Source organism: Solanum tuberosum, unplaced genomic scaffold, assembly GCF_000226075.1.
Source record: "Solanum tuberosum cultivar DM 1-3 516 R44 unplaced genomic scaffold, SolTub_3.0 scf00052, whole genome shotgun sequence".
NCBI classification, from domain to species: Eukaryota; Viridiplantae; Streptophyta; class Magnoliopsida; order Solanales; family Solanaceae; genus Solanum; species Solanum tuberosum.
Genome location: NW_006238977.1, coordinates 1,540,635 through 1,546,474, shown reverse-complemented (window position 1 = coordinate 1,546,474; position 5,840 = coordinate 1,540,635). Strand labels below are relative to the sequence as shown.

The window sequence follows — 5,840 nt, the reverse complement described above, 5'->3', positions numbered from 1 at the left end:
TTTAATATTTTGTTTTAAGGAAACTTACCCAAATCCCACTAGTTTATGTGCTAATTACTTAGACACATTCTATTTGTAATATTACGTATCTTACTAGATTTTAGTGCGTCCAAATACATCCAAATACATGTATCTGGGATACATGGCTCAAATTTAGGTGTAATTTGGTCTAGATATATTGTCCAAGTGAATTCTCATGTATTTGAGACATATAACAGATCTCGTTTGCCTCTCTCCCATCTCGCTTGCACTCTCCCATAAATTTTAGAAACATGTGAACAGAGGCGGATCTATTAAGGCATGTGGGGGTGCCACGCCACCCCCGAACTTCGACGGAAACTCTATATATACATAGGTATATATATATAATATTTATATTTATATAAAGCGTGCCACCCACAGAACAAAATTGGCTTGTGGTGCCAAGGTAGGGAGGGCAACTTTAGAAGGCTGATGTTGCGGGTTTGAATCCCATTTGTACCTATTTTTTTGAGAAAGACATTGTTTTAAGAAAAAGGAAATTGTTGTACACGTTCTTTTAAGAAAAATTAGAGCTAAAATTAATTTATATCGAAATAATTTAATTAAATATAAAATTAATTTAATCAATAAGTCTATTTGGCACCCACGGAGTCTAAATCCTGGATCCGCCACTGCATGTGAATCACTCCATATACATACATATACATGTATCTAATGTGTATCCAGTGTGATTCGCCTGTATCTGGGATAGATATGAATCTCGCTCACCTTTATCCCTATTTTTGTATATCTTGTAGCAAAAATACATGTATCTAAGTGTAAGGTACATAGAAAACTCTTAATTAATGGATAAGTTATGCAATATTTTGAAAATATAGATAATAATATCATATATGGTAGTGAAATATTTCTAACTTGATAGTTTTTTATTTCTTTTATCTTCTTCCCCAAAAGCTGCTACAAAACCCTTTTAATCATTTCTTCATTATCCATTTTAAAATCTATATAACAAAATGTGTAATAGTGTATATATATTTTATACATTGTTATACACTATATGTACACTATGCATATTACCCTTATGTAGAAATGGGACTTAAAAAGGACCAACACTGCATCTTTTCATTGTACTAAAGGCAGTACTAATTGTACATTTAGAAGGACTAACACAGCAACAAAAGGTTGTACTTAAATTAACACGTGTTGTACGGTGAATTTGGGACAAACAGGGTAATGGGACGAATACTGCATTACATAACAGTACCAAATGTTACGTGTACTGGCAATGATATTTTTTTAGCTTCTCCCTCGCATAGACACCTGTATTGTACTTGAATTTCATTCCTTTCTTTTCTAGACACGTGTCTATCTTTTTATTTTCGTTTTCAACTCTCATTCTTGGTCAGTCTCTTTCCTCCTCTCACTTGCGTCTTCTTCTTCTCTATGCAAACTTCAAGCTATTTTTTGGTGAGAATTGACTGGATCTTTTCCAATCTTGCTTTATTTTTATCGATGATAATTTGATATATTTTATATTTGTTACTTTCTAATTGTTTTAAATATAATTTCTTGCTAAGATTTCAAGAACATGTTAGTAATTTTACCTGATTTACACATGCATTCAGATTTAGAAATGGATTGTGCATCCACGGTGTTTGGTTTTATGTCCAAGTCATTTTCTGTGGAGTACTTGATTATTTTTTTGCTGCAGCAGGGAAAACTCTAAGAGACCAACTCTTCTTGAGTTGGTTCATCAAGTTGGGTCATGGGTGTCATGTCTTTCACATGCTAGAGATGTTGCCGACTACTATCAACAAGCTTCTGTTCTTGCTCCCAAGCCTCAAGGGTGTTTGTGTTCAAGCTGTAGGTATATTTTTTGATTAATTTTGTTTATGCCTTCTTTTTTACTCTTCATAATTTTTTCCCTTCTCACACTTCTTCTCAATTCTTCCCACACTTCTAAATTTCAAAATTCAATGGCATTACTGGGTCAAATCTATGAGTATCATTGGACGGCGATAGCGCAAACTGCAAAGTAACAAACGATGGTAGTAATTAACTAATTTGTTTTGAATTTCTTTTCTTTATGAGTGCTTTGTTCGAATTAACTATGCAGTTCTACACATCACCTTTTTATTTTCTTTCATTGTTCCTTTGAATGTATATAATTGTTCTTTGTGTTGTGGGGTAGTGATTTTTATAATGATTTACAAATGCTATTGTAATGTCATCAGAATAAATGTTGTGCAATAATATGTTAAATTACCTTTTTAAATTAACAAGTTATTTTCAAAAATCAAAATTAGAATGTTATGGCGTACTCGAATAGTCAGGTAAATATACAGTGTGGTCTGTGTTATGTTCGAAACTTGATGCCCATGTTAATAGAGCGAATGGCTTGGCATTTTTAATCTATTGATAAAAGGAAATTCCAAACAAAGAAAGAAGAAGGAAAGAATAACTTTGCATTTTGTTTTCGGACTAACATTTTCCAGTAATCATGTAAAGATGATAGGTTGATGATGCTTACATCTAAACTACTACTACTGGAATTCATGATCTCTGCTACAGTGAATTCTTTCAGAAGAATTTTTACTGTAAAATTTCCATAAAGTGTGTGATGTAATAGAAACAGAGCTCCTTAATTTTGAAGGACTAGATGTTCATGTGTATTTGATATGCCCTCATCAAAAAAAAAAATTTTAATGTATTCTCAAGGAAGAAGAATCTCATTTGGATCATGTCTTGTTTTATTTGCCATATGAATTTGAGCAATGTGAGGGTTCAACCTTTTGACACCGACATTGAGAGTTTCTAGGAAGTGTTAGCCCTTCTTAAGTAATGTTGTTGCTAGAATAATATTTCTGTCAGTATCTTATTCAATATTAAATCAGAACAAAAATAAGTTGGTCAATGATTTCCACGAAAAAAATCCCTTCCTAATTATCATTGGCACTCTATAGTATAATGCAAAATTATATACCTTATTATTGTTGTTTCCTACATTGCTTTCTAAATCACTCTGTTATATTTTTCATTTTGGGGAAGTATTGGATTAGGTATGATACTACATTACTACTTAATTATACAGTGTATTTGTCGTCTTCCATCAGGATATGTTAAATGAGCTAATATTGAGCCTCTCTACCTCGCAGTTGTAGTGGTATTCCCCTACGGGAACAAAGAAATTTCAAGATTAAAACTTGTCATTAGGATTGTTTCCCCATGTTTTCATTTGTAAGACTTGCCATCAGCTGACATGATTCAACAATAACTAACTCAGGTATACATTTGAAAAATCTCACTCATGAGATTTGAAGATAATATTTTTTCGTTACTGCCTTACTATTTCTTAAAACTTAGAAACGACGAATCACACTCTCAAAGGAGGTTCCCTCCCAATAGATGTCAGGAGGGAGCAAGGCGTGATTTCTCTCTCATTTGAGAGAGTAAATAGAATAGTGTCGGGCATACGAAATGCATGATTGTGAATTCTTGATTTAAGGTCTCTTTTCTCCAACGGCTTAAAAGAATATTAATGCCTCATTTTAAATGTTTCACTCAATGATCAAGAAATTTGGATTTGTTTTTCTTCTTCTTTAGTCTCTTTTATATTGAGATTTTTTCACCTTCTATGTTTTCTTCTTGCTGCACAGTTACCTCAGTGGATTCAACAGGTGATGCGTTAGATGCACTGAACACTCATGGACGTTGTATAGATATCATACTTGTTGAAGCCTCCCTTCTTATTTTCAAAGAATTTTTAATTTCACCATGCCGGACATCAATTTAAAACACAATGTTCAGTAAGCTCCTTTCCATTTCATTTTTCTACTCGAAATAGTAGAAATCACATACAAGGTATCCCTTTTTTTGCCTAATGTATCTTTTCTTTTCTTCTATGATTCTGTTGTGGATGTGAAAATCATCACTGGTTGTCTATAGTCTTAGATGTTCTTGTTCTTGATAATTTTGTGAAGGTATCGATTATATATGGATTTGACCTAAAACACTCTCATGTTGTCTTCCATTGTAAGTGTATCTTTCTAATCGGAAAGAAAAATAAACGTACTTAGTGAAATTGAGGGAGTGCTTACCATGTATAATGGATATGATACATCATTTGAATCCTCATCTTATTAGTACAATTAGAAAATTATTTGGCTAATGAAAAAAGTCTGAGAAAGCTAGACTTGAGTTCAACATAATGTTCATTGTCACACCAGATACTTAAAATTTTGAGTTACTGTATTACAAGTCTGAGAAAGCTAGACTTGAGTTCAACATAATGTTCATTGTCGCACCAGATATTTAAAATTTTGAGTTGGTATATTACAAGTCTGAGAAAGGTAGACTTGAGTTCAATATAATGTTCATTGTCGCACCAGATACTTACAATTTTGAGTTGGTGTATTACAAATTTGAATAGCAACACCATGGTAGTAAATTGCCAATGAAATATTATTGCAGAGAACTGCATTGTTTGTAGCTAAATATTGAATGCCCATCTTCAGGGAGTTCTGAAAGTGTTGAGATGAAAATCTAGAAAAACAATTTGATACTTTGTTATTTTAGCATCACAACATCCCAACTGTAGGAGGACTAATGCAAGGCATGTAATGTGGGCATTCAAAATTAGATTCCCTCGGACAAGATTTTCCTGAATTGGCTCCGTGTGAGTTTTTCTTGAACAAGTATCCTAGGAATTTTTTTGTGTGCAATGCGGGAAGGGTGTACACAATGATTGATAAAAGGTATCTATGGATTAGGAAACCCAGCTTACAGTATTTGATTTACCCATGTGATGATATTAATGAGTTGGAAAGATTAAATAGGGAACTGATTTTAAAGTAAATTGATATCTTGATTCTTTAGTTGACATGTATAGTTTCTATTATATTTCAATTGAAAACACAGGTCAAAAACTCTCGAACTCTATAATGTACAATTGTGGAACTCTTATCATATTGAGTTGCTCTTGAAGGATTTATTGATATTGCCTTGATTGGAGAAGATGTTGAGAACAACTTCAGCGGCATGTGTTAGACTTAATTTTTGTTTCAACTTGAAATTCTTTTTATGGAGCCAAGAGTCTCCTGTTAATTTATTTATTCTTTTTCACTGAACTTTACTTCTGCCCCCAATTTAAGTGGTCTCTTTAGTTTGTGTACAGAACGGATAACGTTTTGAGATGAACACTTTCAAGTAAACAAGTGGTGCTTGAAGTTAATTTTTGAGAAGCAAATTTTGAAAAAAGAAATCTTTTTAATGGGTCTTCAATTTCTTCAAATGCTTACAACAAGTGATTACTAACCTTGGTTGCGCAAGTGAATATTTTACTCATATGTTCATAATCAGATTAGTTACTATTTATTCTGCTCCTTGTGATTTGTTTGATGAGTGATGATAATTTTCTTCAAATTTGATATTTATGTCTTTGAGCGTATTTTAACTGCAGATATAATTGTTGCTCTGTTAAATGAAGTGAACAAGCAGGAATAATTCTTGGTGGGGGGCAAGCTGACACTTGCCAATTCTGACAAATTCGAAACACGCAGCACTGTAAGTTTGTGACAAATCCAACAAGTTAAAGTATATTTCATAATTGAAAACACTTCCTTCTGCTGTGCACCTATGATAATTAACGATATGTTCACTCTTTTTGGTTTTCCGCGAGAAATGAGCCAACTGGATGGACAATGTAAATTGAGCTTTCAACCCAACAAGACAATACTCAAAAGAAGAGAAAAGAGAGTCCAGTGAATTCTGAGGGAGACAACTTATGCAAGAAGAAAATAAAGGCTGAATTATATTAATATCAATATCATAAAGATATATATATATATATATATATATAT

General features: G+C 32.7%; 1 long non-coding RNA gene across 6 annotated transcripts; it reads left to right on the top strand.

The window, feature by feature from the left end:
* The first annotated feature begins 1,292 nt into the window (after positions 1–1,292).
* LOC102597933 (uncharacterized) lies at positions 1,293–5,688 on the top strand. Of its 6 annotated transcripts, none has more exons than XR_001473072.1 (4): positions 1,293–1,449; positions 1,694–1,845; positions 3,138–3,265; positions 3,639–5,688. It is a non-coding gene; the product is annotated as an uncharacterized lncRNA (long non-coding RNA). The 6 variants fall into 6 exon arrangements; XR_001473071.1 differs by having other exon boundaries at positions 1,295–1,449; positions 1,694–1,849; XR_001473073.1 differs by lacking the exon at positions 3,138–3,265 and having other exon boundaries at positions 1,303–1,449; positions 1,694–1,849; positions 3,639–3,843; positions 5,441–5,688.
* The last annotated feature ends 152 nt before the right edge of the window (positions 5,689–5,840 follow it).